This window comes from Halictus rubicundus, unplaced genomic scaffold, assembly GCF_050948215.1.
Source record: "Halictus rubicundus isolate RS-2024b unplaced genomic scaffold, iyHalRubi1_principal scaffold0031, whole genome shotgun sequence".
In the NCBI taxonomy this organism is placed as follows: Eukaryota; Metazoa; Arthropoda; class Insecta; order Hymenoptera; family Halictidae; genus Halictus; species Halictus rubicundus.
Window position 1 is genome coordinate 1,434,136 of NW_027488572.1, and position 25,078 is coordinate 1,459,213.

Genomic DNA, 25,078 nt, shown 5'->3' on the forward strand with positions numbered 1-25,078 from the left:
ATAGGTTAGGATAGAGGATTGGATAGTATAAAGGATAGGTGAGGATAGAGAATAGGATAGCATTGTGGATAGGATAGGATAGTGGATAGGATAGGATAGAGCAGACGATAGAGGATAGGATAGGATAGAGCAGACGATAGAGGATACGATAGGATAGAGGATAGGGTAGGAGATTTAATAGGATAGAGGATAGGATAGGGTAGATGATATTATAGGCAAGAGGATAGGATATGATAGACGATACGATATTATAGAGGATAGGATAGTATAGAGAATAGGATAGGATAGAGGATAGGTTAGGATAGAGTATAGGATAGGATAGAGGATAGGATAGGATAGAGGATAGGATAGGATAGAGGATAGGATAGGATAGAGGATAGGATAGGATAGAGGATAGGATAGGATAGAGGATAGGATAGGATAGAGGATAGGATAGGATAGAGGATAGGATGGGATAGGATAGAGGATAGGATAGGATAGAGGATAGGATAGGATAGAGGATAGGATAGGATAGAGGATAGGATAGGATAGAGGATAGGATAGGATAGAGGATAGGATGGGATAGGATAGAGGATAGGATAGAGGATTGGTTAGTATAAAGGATAGGAGAGGATAGAGGATAGGATAGGATAGAGGATAGGATAGAGGATAGGATAGGATAGAGGATATGATAGAGGATAGGATAGAGGATTGGATAGGATAGAGGATATTATAGGATAGAGGATATGATACGATAGCGGATAGGATATAATGGAGTATAGGATAGTAATGAGGATAGGATAGCGTTGAGGATAGGATAGGATAGAGGATAGGATAGGATAGAGGATAGGTTAGGATAGAGGATAGGATAGGATAGAGGATAGGATAGGATAGAGGATAGGATAGAGGATAGGATAGGATAGAGGATAGGATAGGATAGAGGATAGGATAGGATAGAGGATAGGATAGGATAGAGGATAGGATAGAGGATAGGATAGAGGATAGGATAGGATAGAGGATAGGATAGGATAGAGGATAGGATAGAGGATAGGATAGAGGATTGGATAGGATAGAGGATATTATAGGATAGAGGATATGATGGGATAGCGGATAGGATATAATGGAGTATAGGATAGGAATGAGGATAGGATAGCGTTGAGGATAGGATAGGATAGAGGATAGGATAGGATAGAGGGTAGGTTAGGATAGAGGATATGATAGGATAGAGGATAGGATAGGAAAGAGGATAGGATAGGATAGAGGATAGGTTAGGATAGAGGATAGGATATGATAGAGGATACGATATTATAGAGGATACGATAGTATAGAGAATTGGATAGGATAAAGGATAGGTTAGGATAGAGTATAGGATAGGATAGAGGATAGGATAGGATAGAGGATAGGATAGGATAGAGGATAGGATAGGATAGAGGATAGGATAGGATAGAGGATAGGATAGGATAGAGGATAGGATAGGATAGAGGATAGGATAGGATAGAGGATAGGATAGGATAGAGGATAGGATAGGATAGAGGATAGGATAGGATAGAGGATAGGATAGGATAGAGGATAGGATAGGATAGAGGATAGGATAGGATAGAGGATAGGATGGGATAGGATAGAGGATAGGATAGGATAGAGGATAGGATAGGATAGAGGATAGGATAGGATAGAGGATAGGATAGGATAGAGGATAGGATAGGATAGAGGATAGGATATGATAGGATAGAGGATCGGATAGGATAGAGGATAGGATAGGATAGAGGATAGGATAGGATAGAGGATAGGATGGGATAGGATAGAGGATAGGATAGGATAGAGGATAGGATAGGATAGAGGATAGGATAGGGTAGAGGATAGGATAGGATAGAGGATAGGATAGGATAGAGGATATGATAGGACAGAGGATAGGATAGGATAGATAATAGGATAGGATAGAGGATAGGATAGGATAGAGGATAGGATGGGATAGGATAGAGGATAGGATAGGATAGAGGATAGGATAGGATAGAGGATAGGATAGGATAGATAATAGGATAGGATAGAGGATAGGATAGGATAGTGGATAGGATGGGATAGGATAGAGGATAGGATAGGATAGAGGATCCTAACAGGGGGGAAGGCGCCACGTCGTCCGTTGCGTGGTGCCTTCGGATAGAGTAGGTACGGGAGGGGGCCGCGTCCCCCCCTGGGTGGTATGCTAAGGCGGGGGCACACCGGATTGACATGCGCGCGCAGAGCACGGGTGCCCCCAGGAGTCTAGGGACGGACGGGGAGGAGTTAGTGGGTATACTCGGCGTTGCACCAACCAGCCGAGGAGTCCCACATAACCCGGACCCCCCCCCCCCCCCGGGGGGTTCGGGTATCCGTAACGAGATTACCTCCTCGGAAAAAAAAAAAAAAATAGGATAGGATAGAGGATAGGATAGGATAGAGGATAGGATAGGATAGAGGATAGGATAGGATAGGATAGGGGATAGGATAGAGGATTGGTTAGTATAAAGGATAGGAGAGGATAGAGGATAGGATAGGATAGAGGATAGGATAGGAAAGAGGATAGGATAGGATAGAGGATAGGTTAGGATAGAGGATTGGATAGTATAAAGGATAGGTGAGGATAGAGAATAGGATAGCATTGAGGATAGGATAGGATAGTGGATAGGATAGGATAGAGCAGACGATAGAGGATAGGATAGGATAGAGGATAGGGTAGGAGATTGGATAGGATAGAGGATACGATAGGGTAGATGATATCATAGGCAAGAGGATAGGATATGATAGAGGATACGATATTATAGAGGATAGGATAGGATAGAGAATAGGATAGGATAGAGGATAGGTTAGGATAGGATAGGATAGAGGATATGATGGGATAGCGGATAGGATATAATGGAGTATAGGATAGGAATGAGGATAGGATAGCGTTGAGGATAGGATAGGATAGAGGATAGGATAGGATAGAGGGTAGGTTAGGATAGAGGATATGATATTATAGAGGATAGGATAGGAAAGAGGATAGGATAGGATAGAGGATAGGTTAGGATAGAGGATTGGATAGTATAAAGGATAGGTGAGGATAGAGAATAGGATAGCATTGTGGATAGGATAGGATAGTGGATAGGATAGGATAGAGCAGACGATAGAGGATAGGATAGGATAGAGCAGACGATAGAGGATACGATAGGATAGAGGATAGGGTAGGAGATTGGATAGGATAGAGGATAGGATAGGGTAGATGATATTATAGGCAAGAGGATAGGATATGATAGAGGATACGATATTATAGAGGATAGGATAGGATAGAGAATAGGATAGGATAGAGGATAGGATAGGATAGAGTATAGGATAGGATAGGATAGACGATAGGATAGGATAGAGGATAGGATAGGATAGAGGATAGGATAGGATAGAGGATAGGATAGGATAGAGGATAGGATAGGATAGAGGATAGGATAGGATACTATAGAGGATAGGATAGGATAGAGGATAGGATAGAGGATTGGATAGGATAGAGGACAGGAGACGATATAAGATAAGATAGGGGATTGGATAGGATAGAGGATAGGATAGGATAGAGGATAGGATAGGGGATTGGATAGGATAGAGGATAGGAGACGATGGAGGATAGGATAGGATAGAGGATAGGATAGGATAGAGCAGACGATAGAGGATAGGATAGGATCGAGGATAGGATAGGGGATTGGATAGGATAGAGGATAGGAGACGATGGAGGATAGGATAGGATAGAGGATAGGATAGGATAGACGATTGGATAAGATAGAGGATAGGTTAGGATAGAGGATAGGATAGGATAGGATAGAGGATAGGATAGGATAGAGGATAGGATAGGATAGAGGATAGGATAGGATAGAGGATAGGATAGGATAGAGGATAGGATAGGATAGAGGATAGGATAGGATAGAGGATAGGATAGGATACAGGATAGGATAGGATAGAGGATAGGATAGGATAGAGGACAGGATAGGATAGAGGATAGGATAGGATAGAGGATAGGATAGAGGATTGGTTAGTATAAAGGATAGGAGAGGATAGAGGATAGGATAGGATAGAGGATAGGATAGGATACGATAGAGGATAGGATAGGATAGAGGATAGGATAGAGGATTGGATAGGATAGAGGACCGGAGACGATATAAGATAAGATAGGGGATTGGATAGGATAGAGGATAGGATAGGATAGAGGATAGGATAGGGGATTGGATAGGATAGAGGATAGGAGACGATGGAGGATAGGATAGGATAGAGGATAGGATAGGATAGAGGATTGGATAGTATAAAGGATAGGTGAGGATAGAGAATAGGATAGCATTGAGGATAGGATAGGATAGTGGATAGGATAGGATAGAGCAGACGATAGAGGATAGGATAGGATCGAGGATAGGATAGGGGATTGGATAGGATAGAGGATAGGAGACGATGGAGGATAGGATAGGATAGAGGATAGGATAGGATAGACGATTGGATAAGATAGAGGATAGGTTAGGATAGAGGATAGGATAGGATAGGATAGAGGATAGGATAGGATAGAGGATAGGATAGGATAGAGGATAGGATAGGATAGAGGATAGGATAGGATAGAGGATAGGATAGGATAGAGGAAAGGATAGGATAGAGGATAGGATAGGATAGAGGATATGATAGAGGATAGGATAGAGGATTGGATAGGATAGAGGATATTATAGGATAGAGGATATGATACGATAGCGGATAGGATATAATGGAGTATAGGATAGTAATGAGGATAGGATAGGATAGAGGATAGGATAGGATAGAGGATAGGTCAGGATAGAGGATAGGATAGGATAGAGGATAGGATAGGATAGAGGATAGGATAGGATAGAGGATAGGATAGGATAGAGGATAGGATAGGATAGTGGATAGGATAGGATAGAGCAGACGATAGAGGATAGGATAGGATAGAGCAGACGATAGAGGATAGGATAGGATAGAGGATAGGATAGGATAGAGGATAGGATAGGATAGAGGATAGGATAGGATAGAGGATAGGATAGGATAGAGGATAGGATAGGATAGAGGATAGGATAGGATAGAGGATAGGATAGAGGATAGGATAGGATAGAGGATAGGATAGGTTAGAGGATAGGATAGGATAGAGGATAGGATAGGATAGAGGATAGGATAGGATAGAGCATAGGATAGGATAGAGGATAGGATAGGATAGAGGATAGGATAGGATAGAGGATAGGATAGGATAGAGGATAGGATAGGATAGAGGATGGGATAGAGGATAGGATAGAGGATTGGATAGGATAGAGGATATTATAGGATAGAGGATATGATGGGATAGCGGATAGGATAGGAATGAGGATAGGATAGCGTTGAGGATAGGATAGGATAGAGGATAGGATAGGATAGAGGGTAGGTTAGGATAGAGGATATGATAGGATAGAGGATAGGATAGAAAAGAGGATAGGATAGGATAGAGGATAGGTTAGGATAGAGGATTGGATAGTATAAAGGATAGGTGAGGATAGAGAATAGGATAGCATTGTGGATAGGATAGGATAGTGGATAGGATAGGATGGAGCAGACGATAGAGGATAGGATAGGATAGAGGATAGGGTAGGAGATTGGATAGGATAGAGGATAGGATAGGGTAGATGATATTATAGGCAAGAGGATAGGATATGATAGAGGATACGATATTATAGAGGATAGGATAGTATAGAGAATAGGATAGGATAGAGGATAGGTTAGGATAGAGTATAGGATAGGATAGAGGATAGGATATGATAGGATAGAGGATAGGATAGGATGGAGGATAGGATAGGATAGAGGATAGGATAGGATAGAGGATAGGATGGGATAGGATAGAGGATAGGATAGGAAAGAGTGTAGGATAGGATAGAGGATAGGATAGGATAGAGGATAGGATAGGATAGAGGATAGGATAGGATAGAGGATAGGATAGGATAGAGGATAGGATATGATAGGATAGAGGATAGGATAGGATAGAGGATAGGGTAGGATAGAGGATAGGATAGGATAGAGGATAGGATAGGATAGAGGATAGGATGGGATAGGATAGAGGATAGGATAGGATAGAGGATAGGATAGGATAGAGGATAGGATAGGATAGAGGATAGGATAGGATAGAGGATAGGATAGGATAGAGGATAGGATAGGATAGAGGATAGGATAGGATAGAGGATAGGATAGGATAGAGGATAGGATAGGATAGAGGATAGGATAGGATAGAGGATAGGATAGGATAGAGGATAGGATAGGATAGAGGATAGGATAGGATAGGATAGAGGATAGGATAGAGGATTGGTTAGTATAAAGGATAGGAGAGGATAGAGGATAGGATAGGATAGAGGATAGGATAGAGGATAGGATAGGATAGAGGATATGATAGAGGATAGGATAGAGGATTGGATAGGATAGAGGATATTATAGGATAGAGGATATGATACGATAGCGGATAGGATATAATGGAGTATAGGATAGTAATGAGGATAGGATAGCGTTGAGGATAGGATAGGATAGAGGATAGGATAGGATAGAGGATAGGTTAGGATAGAGTATAGGATAGGATAGAGGATAGGATAGGATAGAGGATAGGATAGGATAGAGGATAGGATAGGATAGAGGATAGGATAGGATAGAGGATAGGATAGGATAGATAATAGGATAGAGGATGGGATAGAGGATAGGATAGAGGATTGGATAGGATAGAGGATATTATAGGATAGAGGATATGATAGGATAGCGGATAGGATATAATGGAGTATAGGATAGGAATGAGGATAGGATAGCGTTGAGGATAGGATAGGATAGAGGATAGGATAGGATAGAGGGTAGGTTAGGATAGAGGATAGGATAGGATAGAGGATAGGATAGGAAAGAGGATAGGATAGGATAGACGATAGGTTAGGATAGAGGATTGGATAGTATAAAGGATAGGTGAGGATAGAGAATAGGATAGCATTGAGGATAGGATAGGATAGTGGATAGGATAGGATAGAGCAGACGATAGAGGATAGGATAGGATAGAGGATAGGGTAGGAGATTGGATCCCCGGGCGGAGAGGGCGACCGCTGCGCTCGGTCGCCTTCTCCCGAATCTCGGGGGACCCTGTGGACGGGTGCGTCGTCTGTTCGCGGTGGTGGTGCGAGTTTTGGTCCTGTACGGAGCCCCTGTATGGGCGCGCGATGTCTTGGCTAGGGGGCGCAGTGGCGGCACACGGTCGCTGCTGCGTCGCATCGAGCGCAGGCTGGCCATAGGCATCGTGCGGGGGTACCGCACCATTTCATACGCGACGGCGATGGTGATGTCGGGGCTGATCCCCCTCGAGCTGGAGGCCCGCGTGTTGGCGGATGTGCATACGCACTCCAGGGAACTCCGGCTCCGGGGGGTGGCCCCGGATCAGGCGCGGCTCATGGTGGATGAGCTCAGGCGACATGCTCGGCGGCACGCAGCCCGGGAGTGGCGCGATAGCCTTCCCGGGACGAGGGAGGGCGAGAGGCGGGCCGTTCGGGCCATCCTCCCGGTGTTCGATCAATGGAACGGGGGATGGATGGGGCATAGGGTCTCCTACCGTGTGACGCAGGTGTTGAGCGGGCACGGGTGCTTCGGCGACTACCTGTGTCGCATCGGGAGGGAGACCGAGGAGGCGTGTCACCACTGCGGCGAGCCGCGGGACACGGCGCAACACACTCTGGAGGAGTGTCCGGCATGGGGGGGAGAGCGCCGTGCCCTGCGGCGGGCGGTGGGCCACGACCTCTCGCTCCCGGCTGTCGTCGCTGCGGCAGCCGGTGGCAAAGAAGCGTGGAGGGGGTTCGCTTCCTTCTGCGAGCGGGTTATGCTGCGGAAGGAGGCTGCGGAACGGGATCGGGAGCGTAATCACGATCCCGGCCGAAGGGGGGGAGGCGGCGCAGGGTACGCCCCGGGGGCGTACCCCAGTTGCGACGCCTCTGACGCGAGCGGGGACGCCCTTGATGATCTCGAGGCGGGGGATCGGATATCCCCTTACACTCGGTCACCAACGGCGTCCCCGGAGGCCGCCGGGCATCTCGGGCGGGGGCCCGGATGCTCATCGGGCGGCCTAACAGGGGGGGAAGGCGCCACGTCGTCCGTTGCGTGGTGCCTTCGGATAGAGTAGGTACGGGAGGGGGCCGCGTCGCCCCCCTCCCCGGGTGGTATGCTAAGGCGGGGGCACACCGGATTGACATGCGCGCGCAGAGAACGGGTGCCCCCAGGAGTCTAGGGACGGACGGGGAGGAGTTAGTGGGTATACTCGGCGTTGCACCAACCAGTCGAGGAGTCCCACATAACCCGGACCATCCCCCCCCGGGGGGGTTCGGGTATCCGTAACGAGATTACCTCCTCGGAAAAAAAAAAAAAAATAGGGTAGGAGATTGGATAGGATAGAGGATACGATAGGGTAGATGATATCATAGGCAAGAGGATAGGATATGATAGGGGATACGATATTATAGAGGATAGGATAGGATAGAGAATAGGATAGGATAGAGGATAGGTTAGGATAGAGTATAGGGTAGGATAGAGGATAGGATAGGATAGAGGATAGGATAGGATAGAGGATAGGATAGGATAGAGGATAGGATAGGATAGAGGATAGGATAGGATAGAGGATAGGATAGGATAGAGGATAGGATAGGATAGAGGAAAGGATAGGATAGAGGATAGGATAGGATAGAGGATAGGATAGGATAGAGGATAGGATAGAGGATTGGTTAGTATAAAGGATAGGAGAGGATAGAGGATAGGATAGGATAGAGGATAGGATAGAGGATAGGATAGGATAGAGGATATGATAGAGGATAGGATAGAGGATTGGATAGGATAGAGGATATTATAGGATAGAGGACATGATACGATAGCGGATAGGATATAATGGAGTATAGGATAGTAATGAGGATAGGATAGCGTTGAGGATAGGATAGGATAGAGGATAGGATAGGATAGAGGATAGGTTAGGATAGAGGATAGGATAGGATAGAGGATAGGATAGGATAGAGGGTAGGATAGGATAGAGGATAGGATAGGATAGAGGATAGGATAGAGGATAGGATAGGATAGAGGATAGGATAGAGGATAGGATAGAGGATTGGATAGGATAGAGGATATTATAGGATAGAGGATATGAGAGGATAGCGGATAGGATATAATGGAGTATAGGATAGTAATGAGGATAGGATAGCGTTGAGGATTGGATAGGATAGAGGATATTATAGGATAGAGGATATGATACGATAGCGGATAGGATATAATGGAGTATAGGATAGTAATGAGGATAGGATAGCGTTGAGGATAGGATAGGATAGAGGATAGGTTAGGATAGAGGATAGGATAGGATAGAGGATAGGATAGGATAGAGGATAGGATAGGATAGAGGATAGGTTAGGATAGAGGATAGGATACGATAGAGGATAGGATAGGATAGAGGATAGGATAGGATAGAGTATAGAATAGGATAGAGCATAGGATAGGATAGGATTGAGGGTAGGATAGGATAGAGGATACGATAGGATAGAGGATAGGATAGGGGAGTGGATAGGATAGAGGACAGGAGACGATAGAAGATAAGATAGGGGATTGGATAGGATAGAGGAAAGGAGACGATAGAGATTGGATAGGATAGATGATATTATAGGAGAGAGGATAGGATATGATAGAGGATACGATATTATAGAGGATAGGACTGGATAGAGGATAGGATAGGATAGAGGATAGGATAGGATAGAGGATAGGATAGGGGATTGGATAGGATAGAGGATAGGAGACGATGGAGGATAGGATAGGATAGAGGATAGGATAGGATAGAGGATTGGATACTATAAAGGATAGGTGAGGATAGAGAATAGGATAGCATTGAGGATAGGATAGGATAGTGGATAGGATAGGATAGAGCAGACGATAGAGGATAGGATAGGATAGAGGATAGGGTAGGGGATTGGATAGGATAGAGGATAGGATAGGGTAGATGATATTATCGGCAAGAGGATAGGATATGATAGAGGATACGATAATATAGAGGATAGGATAGGATAGAGGATAGGATAGGATAGAGGATAGGGTAGGGGATTGGATAGGATAGAGGATAGGAGACGATGGAGGATAGGATAGAGGATAGGATAGGATAGAGGATAGGATAGGATAGAGGATAGGATAGGATAGAGGATAGGATAGGATAGAGGATAGGATAGGATAGATGATATTATAGGATAGAGGATAGAATATGATAGAGGATACGATATTATCCAGGATACGATAGGATAGAGGATTGGATAGGGGATTGGATAGGATAGAGGATAGGAGACGATAGAGGATAGGATAGGATAGAGGATAGGATAGGATAGAGGATAGGATAGGATAGGATAGAGGATAGGATAGGATAGATGATATTATAGGAAAGAGGATAGGATACGATAGAGGATACGATATTATAGAGAATAGGATAGGATAGAGTATCGGATAGGATAGGACAGAGGATAGGATAGGGGATTGGATAGGATAGAGGACAGGAGACGATAGAGGATAATATAGGATAGAGGATAGGATAGGATAGAGAATAGGATAGGATAGATGATATTACAGTCAAGAGGATAGAATATGATATAGGATACGATATTATAGAGGATAGGATAGGATAGAGGATAGGATCGGATAGAGGATAGGATAGGATAGAGGATAGGATAGGATAGAGGATATGATAGAGGATAGGATAGAGGATATTATAGGATAGAGGATATGATACGATAGCGGATAGGATATAATGTAGTATAGGATAGTAATGAGGATAGGATAGCGTTGAGGATAGGATAGGATAGAGGATAGGATAGGATGGAGGATAGGTTAGGATAGAGGATAGGATAGGATAGAGGATAGGATAGGATAGAGGATAGGATAGGATAGAGGATAGGATAGGATAGAGGATAGGATAGAGGATAGGATAGAGGATAGGATAGAGGATAGGATAGAGGATAGGATAGAGGATAGGATAGAGGATAGGATAGGATAGAGGATAGGATAGAGGATAGGATAGAGGATTGGATAGGATAGAGGATATTATAGGATAGAGGATATGATAGGATAGCGGATAGGATATAATGGAGTATAGGATAGGAATGAGGATAGGATAGCGTTGAGGATAGGATTGGATAGAGGATAGGATAGGATAGAGGGTAGGTTAGGATAGAGGATAGGATAGGATAGAGGATAGGATAGGAAAGAGGATAGGATAGGATAGAGGATAGGTTAGGATAGAGGATTGGATAGTATAAAGGATAGGTGAGGATAGAGAATAGGATAGCATTGTGGATAGGATAGGATAGTGGATAGGATAGGATAGAGCAGACGATAGAGGATAGGATAGGATCGAGGATAGGATAGGGGATTGGATAGGATAGAGGATAGGAGACGATGGAGGACAGGATAGGATAGAGGATAGGATAGGATAGAGGATTGGATAAGATAGAGGATAGGTTAGGATAGAGGATATGATACGATAGCGGATAGGATATAATGGAGTATACGATAGTAATGAGGATAGGATAGCGTTGAGGATAGGATAGGATAGAGGATAGGATAGGATAGAGTATAGGATAGGATAGAGGATAGGATAGGATAGAGGATAGGATAGAGGATTGGATAGGATAGAGGACAGGAGACGATATAAGATAAGATAGGGGATTGGATAGGATAGAGGATACGATAGGGGATTGGATAGGATAGAGGATAGGATATAATAGAGGATAGGATAGAGGATTGGATAGGATAGAGGATAGGAGACGATGGAGGATAGGATAGGATAGAGGATAGGATAGGATAGAGGATAGGATAGGATAGAGGATATGATAGAGGATAGGATAGAGGATTGGATAGGACAGAGGATATTATAGGATAGAGGATTGGATAGGACAGAGGATATTATAGGATAGAGGATATGATACGATAGCGGATAGGATATAATGGAGTATAGGATAGTAATGAGGATAGGATAGCGTTGAGGATAGGATAGGATAGAGGATAGGTTAGGATAGAGGATAGGATAGGATAGAGGATAGGATAGGATAGAGGATAGGATAGGATAGAGGATAGGTTAGGATAGAGGATAGGATACGATAGAGGATAGGATAGGATAGAGGATAGGATAGGATAGAGTATAGAATAGGATAGAGCATAGGATAGGATAGGATTGAGGGTAGGATAGGATAGAGGATAGGATAGTATAGAGGATAGGATAGGGGATTGGATAGGATAGAGGACAGGAGACGATAGAACATAAGATAGGGGATTGGATAGGATAGAGGAAAGGAGACGATAGAGATTGGATAGGATAGATGATATTATAGGAAAGAGGATAGGATATGATAGAGGATACGATATTATAGAGGATAGGACAGGATAGAGGATAGGATAGGATAGAGGATAGGATAGGATAGAGGATAGGATAGGGGATTGGATAGGATAGAGGATAGGAGACGATGGAGGATAGGATAGGATAGAGGATAGGATAGGGTAGAGGAATGGATACTATAAAGGATAGGTGAGGATAGAGAATAGGATAGCATTGAGGATAGGATAGGATAGTGGATAGGATAGGATAGAGCAGACGATAGAGGATAGGATAGGATAGAGGATAGGGTAGGGGATTGGATAGGATAGAGGATAGGATATTGTAGATGATATTATAGGCAAGAGGATAGGATATTATAGAGGATAGGATATTATAGAGGATAGGATAGGATAGAGGATAGGATAGGATAGAGGATAGGATAGGATAGAGGATAGGATATGATAGAGGAAACTATATTATAGAGAATAGGATAGGAGAGAGGATAGGATAGGATAGAGGATAGGATAGCAAAGCGGATAGGATAGGATAGGATACAGGATAGGATATCAAAGCGGATAGGATAGGATGTAGGATTATATAGGATAGAGGATAGGATAGGATAGAGGATAGGATAGGATAGATGATATTATAGGATAGAGGATAGAATATGATAGAGGATACGATATTATACAGGATACGATAGGATAGAGGATTGGATAGGGGATAGGATAGGATAGAGGATAGGAAACGATAGAGGATAGGATAGGATAGAGGATAGGATATGATAGAGAATAGGATAGGATAGATGATATTATAGGCAAGAGGATAGGATATGATAGAGGATAGGATAGGATAGAGGATAGGATAGGCTAGAGGATAGGATCAGATAGAGGATAGGATAGGAGAGAGGATAAGATAGGATAGAGGATAGGATAGCAAAGCGGATAGGATAGGATAGGATAGAGGATAGGATAGCAAAGCGGATGGGATAGGATGTAGGATTGGATAGGATAGAGGATAGGATAGGATAGAGGATAGGATAGGATAGGACAGAGGATAGGGGATTGGATAGGATAGAGGATAGGAGACGATGGAGGATAGGATAGGATAGAGGATAGGATAGGATAGAGGATAGGATAGAGGATTGGTTAGTATAAAGGATAGGAGAGGATAGAGGATATGATAGGATTGAGGATAGGATAGGATAGAGGATAGGATATGATAGAGGATAGGATAGGGGATTGGATAGGATAGAGGATTGGAGACGATGGAGGATAGGACAGGATGTAGGAGTGGATAGGATAGAGGATAGGATAGGATAGAGGATAGGGTAGGGGATTGGATAGGATAGAGGATAGGAGACGATGGACGATAGGATAGGATAGAGGATAGGATAGAGGATTGGTTAGTATTTAGGATAGGAGAGGATACAGGACAGGATAGGATTGAGGATAGGATAGGATAGAGGATAGGATAGGATAGAGGATATGCTAGGATAGAGGATAGGATAGGATAGAGGATAGGATAGGATAGAAGATAGGATAGGATAGAGGATAGGATAGGATAGAGGATAGGATAGGATAGAGGATAGGATAGGATAGAGTATAGAATAGGAAAGAGCATAGGATAGGATATGATTGAGGATAGGATAGGATAGAGGATAGGATAGGATAGAGGATAGGTTGGGGATTGGATAGGATAGAGGACAGGAGACGATAGAAGATAAGATAGGGGATTGGATAGGATAGAGGGCAGGTGACGATAGAGGATAAGATAGGGGATTTGCTAGGATAGAGGACAGGGGACGATAGAGATTGGATAGGATAGATGATATTATAGGATACAGGATAGGATAGGATAGAGAATAGGATAGGGGATTGGATAGGATAGAGGATAGGAGACGATGGAAGATAGGATAGGATGTAGGATTGGATAGGATAGAGGATAGGATACGATAGAGGATAGGATAGGATAGAGGATAGGATAGGCTAGAGGATAGGATAGGATAGAGAATAGGATAGGGTAGAGGATAGGATAGGATAGAGGATAGGATAGGATAGAGGATGAGAGCGAATCGAAATCTCACCGAGCAAACATCGTAAGAGAGTATAGAAACGCGAAAATTTCAACCGCACTCGCGAGTTTTACTTTAATTTATTCCTACTCGATAGAATTAGTATGAGTACATATAAAAGTAAAAAGTGAGTGGAAAGTTTAAAGTCAAAAGGATTATAAAAGCCGATAAGTGAATAAAGACGCGAGTTACACGGAAACCGGGTCAAAAGCCCCTCAGGGGCGGATAAACTGCTTTAATTCGAAATTAAATAATTGAATAACAATTGTATAATTCGTAAGAAAATAGCAGATCATTAAGTATAGAAACTCGAAAAACCAAACGCGAATACCTGAAAAAGAAAAAGAAAAGATTAAACTCTTAAAAGATAAAAACAGGAATACTTACGTGAAAAAAGATACTTTCAGCAAAATCCGGGTAACGGGAGTGCCGAAAAGCCGAAAAACTGCAACTCTTCGGGTAAAATAGCACCGTGCATCTACCTCGGGAACAGCTATACCTGAAAAGAAATAAAAAAGATTAGAAACTCGTTAAAAATAATAGAAATTTCAATTAGATTCGAAAAATTAATAATTAATTAAAACCAGTGAAAAAAGGTGTAGAAAAAACGACCAAGTACACTCGAGACATAGTTACCAAGAACTTTCAAGTGTCTAGTGACGTGAGAGAGAGAGAGAGAGAAAGACAAAGAACAATAGAGGATAGAGAACACCCGAAAGGCCCGGCGGTAAAGGTCCACACACAACGTGAGGGGTCGGTCTAACGGTCAATCTAAAAGTAAGGTAGGAATTAGAAAGAACTTATACCACAGAGGGATAGCCAGGGTAATAAGTACACCGGATATAAAGTTTTAGAATATCGGACAGAAACGGGTGGAACTCGAAAATAGGCCGATCATAATAAAATTTTAGGAGGGTCTATTTCGGAGGGTGGCGAGTCGAAGGGGGCCGGAAAGGAGAAGTTATTCTCCCCCCTGAAAACCTTTTTGCTCTACACCCACCCATTTCGGAGATATAGCGATTAGCAGGCTTATTTTACGGAATTTAGGGAAACGGACCAGACGAAAGTAAAGTGCTCGCCCGTACCTTTACAACGAGCCGCTGAACGCCGGAATCGGTTATAGTTTAAAATTAGCGTGCATACCGGGTGACCAAATAATTTCGGATCAGAAAAAATTCTGAGTATGTGGGTCGACTCGGTAGGAGTGTGTAAGGGGTGTTTTTGATCTGGGGAACGTAGTTCCCCAAGGCAAAAAATTTTTTCGAAACCCCCCCCCCCCCTTTTCGAGATAACAGCACTGACAAGGGGAAGGAGCCGATTTTCGAAAAAACTTTCAACGAGGCAAATTACGCATACAGCGAGGGCTTTACAACCATATAAGAATAAGTGGGGGTTAACTATCCAAAAACCCCCACTTCCCTCTTGCGAAATCCTGAATTTAGCAGAATTTTAGCATTCTTTAGCGTTTTTTCGTCACGTTCAGACGACTGCAGACAAGTCGAAGCGTTTTTAGAATTGTTCCCGTCGATCGCACGAGATTTTTCCAAAAATTCTAACAATTTTGCGAAATTCGTCAAATTTCCGAAGTTAGCAGGCAGAGAGAACTTTGCAGCCGTGAAGTAGATTTCTGCGGACCTCGGCGATTCTGTGCGATTTGTAGATAACATAGGTTAGGTTAATAGAAAAATTAGAATTACAACTGTTTGCGTTAGTTTTTTGGTTTTTAGTTGATAGGTTTAGCTAGTAAAGTATTAGAGTTTAGGTTTTAGATTTGTAATCCTAGTGTTAATCTCGAGTCTAGGTACTTTAAGTGTTAGTATATATAAAATAGATTAAGTCTAAGCGAATCGATTAGAGTAAATTAAATTAAGTACATGCGTAACCAGCGATAATAGATTTTTAACGATTTTTGTAGAAATTGAAAAGTCAAATAGAGGCAAATACCTTTAATTCTCCGTGTCTTCCGACTTACTGCCTTCCCCTACCTACAAATAATACAAATAAAATGTAATAAAATAAAATAAACAATAAAATACAATAGCTTAATAAAATTAAAAACAAGAAATCAGTAATAGAAATAGTATTAAAATCAAATCATAATAGCTTAGCTCTCTATTAGTAATAAAAAAGCAACAAATTGTCAGATAAATTACCCTTCAAAAGACAAGATAGTAGATAAAAACAAGATAGTAGTAGTTATACAAAATAAAATAAATAAAAAAGTTAGCAAAAATAATATACTAATAGCAGAAAAAGATACTAATAGCAGAAAACATTCGTAGTTAAAAGCTAAAATACAAAATTTAAAGTCTTATAGATACAAAAACAGAAAAAAAGGCATTAAGGAAAGAGAGGAAAGGTAAAGGGTAGGTTAAAAAACGCCGGGAAAACGATAGGTACTGAAGGGGAGAGACAGGGGGGGTTTAAGATACCGAACCGTAACGGCCGACCCCGAGCGAAAGCGAGAGGACAAAGTAAGAGACAGCCTAACACAATAACACGCTCCGAGGACGATAACGACCGCCACCACGGACACCCACAAACAAAGACACACATACAGCATTCACTTGACACATACGTTAGCACAAACAGAGAATACGGTTTCAAATCAATGCGACAGTAAAAGAAAAATAGCATACCGAAAAGAAAACGAAAGAAAGAGAGAACAAAATAAGTAAGAAGATGGATGAGGAAGAAAAGTTCCTCACACCAATGCAACCAGCAGCAAAAAGCAATGTCTTTAAGAAAAGCTCTAAAATAAAGCATAGCGCGGAAAAGGAAAAGGATAGATCCTTGATTAAAAGACCAAGAGAAAACGAAGAGGAAACCGACACAGACTCGGTAATCTCGGACGTAATCCTGGTCGGAAGTACGGCTTTAAAAAAGAAACGACTAGAAGATATAACTCTCTACGCAATCAACCAGACCGACGACGAAGAGAAGGATGAGGAAGACGACGTATTAAAACTAATAGGGCAACTAATAAAAATCCTCAAAAAAACTAAAAATTCAACACGCGAGGTTAAAAATTATTGTGCGGACCCACTAACGGAGGTAAAAAACGTGACGAAATGTCACGCCAGCCAAGCAGACAGACAACTCGAAGAGGCGATCACCAAGCTAAAAAATATTGAACTTTTAATAGAAAATAAACAACTCAAAAATAGTATACTGCATAGAGATATGGGAACCCAATGCTCCTTAGCTAAAAACGAAAATAATGTTCCACCGAAACCCGAAAAGCATAAAAAGACAGCAGAAGGACTGAAGAAAAGATTAATGTATGAAAGTGAAGCGGAAGAAGCAAGCGGCAAATTGAACAAGGAAATCGACCATGATAAAGAGAAAGAAAACGAATGGAAGACAGTCGAGAATAGAAATAAAAACGAGGAGAAGAAAGCTTTAAGGAAAAAGAAGAAAGAAGAGGAAGAAGCAGCAGAAGCAGAGAAAAGGAAACGGGAACAAGAAAAGGAACGAGAAAAAAGAAACAAGCTTCCTCCGCCTCCAAAATCGGAAGCTATAATCATTAAAACATCAGAAACAAGGACCTTCGCGGATTTATTTAAGCAACTAAAGGCCAATGCTGGAGATAGATTGAATGGAATTCATACAGTAAGAAAGTCCAGGGGAGGAGATCTCGTTATAGAGATGGAAAAGGGTACCACTGGCGGAGATCTGGAAAAATTCGCGAAGGACACCCTAGGGGGAGAGTGCAAAATCAGGAGAATGGCCCCCAAGGTAGTGTACGAAATAAAAGATCTCGATCCAACAATCGACAGAGGGGAACTCCAGGAGGAACTCGAAAAAATTCTAGGAATTCAGAAGGATGAAATAGAGGTAAAAAATATCCGATTCGGATACGGAGGAACTCGGATGGCCATAGTTGCCCTTCCGGCTAAAATATTGGAAAAATTGGGACAGGAAAATAAATTAAAAATCGGCTTTACAAACTGCAGAGTCAAAAGGACTCAGAACATTCTAAGATGCTACAAGTGCCACGCTTTCGGGCACTTATCGTACAACTGCACGTTAGATCTGAAGGGTCAAGAACTCTGCAGGAGATGCGGGGCAATAGGACACCAAATTAATGGCTGTGAGGCAATAAGATGCTGTGTCCTCTGCATCCGAGAAGGGATACACGCATCGAAGGCCGAACATGTTGCGGGGGCGGTAAACTGCCCGCAATATAAAAAATTTTTGGAGCAATCAGCTAGGAGTAACGCATAAAATTCAATTTAAAATTATTGCAAATTAATCTGAACCATTGTAGGCTCGCTCACTGCTTGCTAACACAAACAGTCGCAGAAACGGGGGTGGACATCGTTCTGATTTCAGAGCCACTTTACAATCCAGGAAACTGGATTTACTCAACTGGAAGTTCAGCAGCAATCTGGGTCACTAATACAAACGGCTTTAAAAGACAAGAGGACGGAGACAGGGTACAGGAAGACTACGTTGCGGTAAGAATTGATAACCTCACGATAGTAAGTACCTACATTTCTCCAAATATCTCTACGGATCTGTACACATACAAAATAAAGAAACTAATGCAGTTTGTCGACCAGGAACGCCTGAAAGGAAAAAGAATTTTGTTAGGAGGAGACTTTAATGCTAAATCCCCAGCCTGGGGATCTGTAGAACAGAATCTTAAAGGAACTATAGTATTGGAAGAAATGCTAAGGATAAACATCTTCCCCTGTATCCCTGAGGGAGGACACACCTTTGAGAGAGGGAAATCCACCTCAAATCTGGATTTCATAGCAACTACCCGGGACCTACAAGAAAAAGACAACAAAATCATTAATAAAGTACTTAATAAAGAAACAGCATCCGATCACAAATACTTGTTCACAGAGATTCAAACTAAGGACGAGATGCAAAGGAACAAGGGAAGTCAAAGCAATAAATGGAAATTAACGAGAACAGGACTCCTCAGGCTGGGGACGGCGCTGCAAAGATCTATCATAGAGGAAGGACTCAACGAAGCAAACTATTTTAATAAAGACGAGGAAACTAAGTTTCTAAACAATATTTATAAAATCTGCGACGAAGAGCTAGATAAACCCGAATCAACGCATAGAAAGGTTAAAAGTAATATCTGGTGGACTCCTGAGTTAAAGAAAGAAAGAGATAAAACCCAGAAACTTAGAAGGTCAGTCCAAAAAGCGAGGAGGAAGGGTAAGGACGACGAAAGGGAGGCCTTAACCTTCCTATACAAACGAGCTAAGAAGAACCTACAAAGACTAATTTCCAAACAGAAAGAGATATCATGGAACGAACTATGCGAAACTATTAATAAGGACATATGGGGCAAGCCCTATAAAATAATCATAAGACAGGTTAAAAAAGACAATCCTCCAGCCTCTCTCTCAGCAGAGTGTGCAGCAAACGTGATGGAGGGATTATTCCCACAAGATTTTAGACAACCTGACGAGCAACCAAGTGGAAACAACGGAAGCAAGAACAATGAGACAGAAAGGGAAAATAGCCTGAGAAACCAAGAGGAGACAATCGGAAGAAACATACCCGAGGTTACCTCGGAAGAAATCATAGCTGCTTCCAAATTGCTGAAATCCGGAAAAGCCCCGGGAAAAGACGGTATGCAACCTGAAATTATAAAACTATTAGCAGAAACAAGGCCGGACAGATTTGCTGCCCTCTTCAAGGGCATTCTAATTAGAGGGAGTATACCACAGCAATGGAAAGTAGCAAGAACAATTCTTCTTAGAAAAGAAGGTAAGGACCCTTCCTCCCACTCTGCCTACAGACCAATTTGTATTCTAGATGCTGTGGCCAAGCTCCTGGAATATGTCATCCGGGCGAGATTACATGGAGAGCTAGGAGAAAGACCTTTCAGCTCAAATCAATTCGGATTCACTAAGGGAACATCAACCATACATGCAATGGAAATCGTCAGGAAAGCGGCAATTGAGGCCTCGGCAAAAAACAGATTTGCGGTCATGATCGCCCTTGACGTAAAAAACGCCTTTAACTCTTTGAGCTGGAAGGCAATCGACAACGAATTAAAAAACAGGAAAGTATCCGAGTATCTCGTCCGGATAATAAGTGACTATTTCAGGGGCAGAATGGTAGAATACGAAGCATCGGAAAAATCAATAGAACTGAATATGAAAATGGGAGTCCCTCAAGGCTCAGTCCTCGGCCCTTTTTTGTGGAATTTGGTGTACGATGGACTTCTAAATAGATCGACACCGCCGATGACACAAAAGATTGCCTTCGCAGACGACTTGGCCATTATTATTCAGGCTTCTACCACCAATAGACTCAAGCTTAGAGCAGAAGAAATCGCTGAGGACACCAAACAGTGGATGACCACGGCCGGACTGTCGGAAGACAAAACAGAAATCATGTGGCTGAATTGTAAATATGTTGACCCGAACCTTTGTTTCAGAATAGGAGACGCTGAGATAATACCGAAGAATGAATTGAAATACCTCGGAATAATCTTCGAATCCAATAAAAGTTTTAAAAAACAAATCGAGAAGGCAACTAATAAGGCCATAAGAACGATGTCTGCCCTCAGCAGGATTATGACAAATAAAATGAAGACTAGACAAACAGGAAGAAAGCTGTACTTTATGACTATGGAATCGATCGTGTTATACGGAGCACCAATATGGGCCGAAGCTGCGGAAAAAATTTTCTTTAGAAGATTACTCAGAAAAACGCAAAAAATGGGGCTTACAAGAGTAGTAGCAGCCTATAGATCGGTACCGTTAGAAACTTTAGCAGTCTTAGCGGGGATCCCCCCCTGGGATCTCAAAGTATTGGAAAGAAGAAGAATCTTCGAGGAAGAAAAAGATATGACGTCATTTTTGAGAGAACATGGGCCTAACGCCGCGGAGAATAGAGGACAAAATCCACCACCAACTACTGGCATAGAGGAAGAAACTACGGAAGAAATCGTTGAATTAGCAATTTCCAGGTTCAAAAAACAAATCAGGAAACAAAATAAAGAAATCACTCTCCAAAAGTGGCAAGATGAATGGAACCACAACGTTGTAGGCCGATGGACACACAAACTTATTCCTGATATAGATAAATGGGTAAATAGGAAACACGGCGAGTTGAACTTTTACCTAACACAAGCCCTTACCGGGCACGGAGTCTTTAATTTGTTTAGAAAACGCATTGGCAAAACCGAATCAGATGAGTGCTGGTTCCATCCGGGAACCACTGACACACCGGAACACACTATTGTCTCATGCCAGAGATGGACGGAGGAGAGGAAGCCGCTCTTGGAAGCCCTACGAACCGATGCGGAATCTCTGTCTACGGAGAAAATAATGGACGGTATCCTAGAGAGCGAACCTACTTGGAAAATATTTATGGTCCTCTGCAGAAACATCCTAAGCACGAAGGAAGAAGAGGAAAGAAGAAGAGAGAAAGAGCTGATAGACAATCTGATAATAAGAGGTACAGACGAAGATCTGGAATCTGCCGATGCCGAAATCATGGGAGACCTCTAGATAAGTATTAATCAGATCCTAATTTGCGACTAGTAAAAATAAATATTAGAAAGTATGATACTCGCTAAAATAAATGTAATCTCTCTGTGTTGCAGCGCTTCCCGGGGGGGGGGGGGGACCGAGGAGCGGAGGACATCGCGGGAAAAGGAGGCCTCAATAGACGGTGGAGGATGCCGAAGGTCAACCGACGCCTGTGAAGAAGCGAATACGCGGGACCAGGCTAGGGCGACAACAAGGAGATCAACCACCGCTAAGTAGAGGGAGAAACTTCCAAGCTCAACGCAGACAACCCTTCAGCATCTCGGCTCCCCCCCCCTGGCCCCTCCACACTCCCCCGGGGACGCTGTAGCACGGAGCAGACGGTGGAAGGCATTGAAGCTAAAGGACCAGCGGCGTATTACTTGCGGCTCCGGTTGCAGCTTCCTAGGCGCCACTTACCGACTCCGGGCAGAGCGCGACACCGCGAAAAGTAGGATAAAGTAGGAATCGCGCGAGAAAGCGAAGATAGCGGGCGAGAAGTGACAAGGTAAATCAGGGGCATACTCCCAGCGGCGTATTGCTTAGCACTAAGCGACAAGATGGCGGACGACGCTATCAACACGTGGCGAATTGTATTTTATTAAATTATAAGGGTTAGGGGAACTTTTAACGTGCCAGATTGTAAACCCGACGTTTTTTGGAAACGGCGAATTTTTTGATATAGAAAAAACAACTGAAAAGGGTCTATTTTAAAAGATATTTTCAAGAGGGGGGGGGGGGCTAAAAAATTAAGATGAAAATAAAAATTTGCACCTTTCTAAACGCCCGCCAAAAATTTGACCAGATAAAATATTAAAAATCTTGATTTTATAGCTAAAAGAAATTTCGTGGAGCACAGAATACGCGGCTCAGGCCACGGTAATAGTATAATATGTACATAGTCGTTTCCAGAACACGGGCGGGTAGCACGAAGAAAGTTTATTAGGAGGAAAGTATTAACCGGATAGCATAGAATATATTTTAAAATTAGACAGTTAGGCAATATACTAACCGAAAATAGAAGAAGAAATAGGACACTTGCCCCTCTGTTTCCATACCACAAGGGTAAAACTGGAAAAAATCATAAGACGAGGACGTTAACGATAGAACAACTCAGGTCAAAGCAATCAAAATATCAAAATTTTGAAATGATGGGGTTACTCGAGTTCAACTACATTGTCTCGGCGTAACACAACACACCACGACCGAAAAACGCTCGGAGAAACGGGTAGGGAGGGGGAAAGTCACCGAGGCCTCCCGTGCCTCAGGATTGAATTTGAAAAGCAGAGCGAATCGAAATCTCACCGAGCTAACATCGTAAGAGAGCATAGAAACGCGAAAATTTCAACCGCACTCGCGAGTTTTACTTTAATTTATTCTTACTCGAAATAATAAGTATGAGTATATATAAAAGTAAAAAGTGAGTGGAAAATTCAAAACCAAAAGGACTATAAAGCCAAAACGCGAATAAAGACGCGATTCACGCGGAGTTCGGGTTAAAAACCCCTCAGGGGCGGATAAACTCCTAAGAGGAAAATAACTTGAAAGAAAATAGCAGATCATCAACTATAGAATCTCGAAAAACCAAACGCGAACATCTGAAAAAGAAAAAGAAAAGATTAAACTCTTAAAATTAAATCGGGTACACTTACGTGAAAATAAGATACTTCCAGCAAAATCCGGGAAACGGGAGTGCCGAAAAACTGCATATACCTGAAAAGAAAGAAATAGAAAAAGACTAGAAGTTTTTAAAAATAGTAGAGATGTCAATTAAATTTTAAAAATAAATAAATAATTAAAACCGGTGAAATAACAGTGTTAGAAAACGAACAATTACACTCGATAGATTAATACCAAGTGGACTATAAAAGCAGTTTAGAATTTCCAAGTGTCAAGTGACGAGAGAGATAGAGAGAAAATACATAGAACAAGAGAGGATAGAGAACACCCGAAAGGCCAAGCCGAGAAGTTCACACAACGTGAGGGGTCGGTCGGACGGTGTTACCTAAAGTAAGGTAGGAACTAGAAGAGTTAAAACCGCAGAGGGATAACCAGTAGTAATTATACACCGGATATAAAGTCTTAGGAGAAAGAGATAGAACTCGGGTAAAATACAAAAATAGGCCGATCTCAATAAAATTTTAGGGCCGCCCATTTCGAAGGGTGGCGAGTCGAAGGGGGTCGGAAAGGAGAAGTTATTCTCCCCCCCGAAAACTTTTTTGCTCTGCACCCACCCATTTCGGAGATATAGCGATTAGCAGGCTTATTTTACGGAAATTAGGGAAACGGACCAGACGAAAGTAAAGTGCTCGCCCGTACCGTTACAACGAGCCGCTGAACGCCGGAATCGGTGAAAGTTGAAAATTAGCGTGCATACCGGGTGACCAAATAATTTCGGATCCTAAAAAATCTGAGTACGTGGGTCGACTCGTTAGGGGAATCTAAGGGGTGTCTGTGATCTGGGGAACGCGGTTCCCCAAGGCAAAAAATTTGTCGAAACCCCCCCCCCCTTTTCGAGATAACAACACGGACAAGGGGAAGGAGCTGATTCTCGAAAAAACTTTCAACGAGGCAAGTTACGCATTCAACGAGGGCTTTACAAACATATAAGAATAAGTGGGGGTCAACTATCCAAAAACCCCCACTTCCCTCTTGCGAAATCCAGAAATTAGCAGAATTTTAGCATTTCTTAGCGATTTTTCGTCACTTTCAGACGATTTTAGATAATTCGAAGCGATTTTAGAATTTTTCCCGTCGATCGCACGAGATTTCTTCAAAAATTCTTACAATTTTGCGAATTTCGTCAAATTTTCGTAGCTAGTAGGTAGAGAGAATATCGTAGCCGCTAAGTAGATTTCTGCGGACCTCGGCGATTCTGTGCGAATTTTAGATAAGATAGGTTAGGTTAATAGAAAAAATTAGAATTACAACTGTTTGTGTTGGTTTTTTTGGTTTTTGGTTAATAAGGTTTAGCTAGTAAATTTTTAGAGTTTAGGTTTTAGATTTGTAATCTTAGGGTTAATCTCGAGTTTAGTTACTTTAAGTGTTAGTATATATAAAATAGATTAAGTTTAAGCGAATCGATTAGATTAAATTAAATTAAGTACATGCGCGACCAGCGATAATAGATTTTTAACGATTTTGTAGAAATTGAAAAGTTAAATAGAGGCA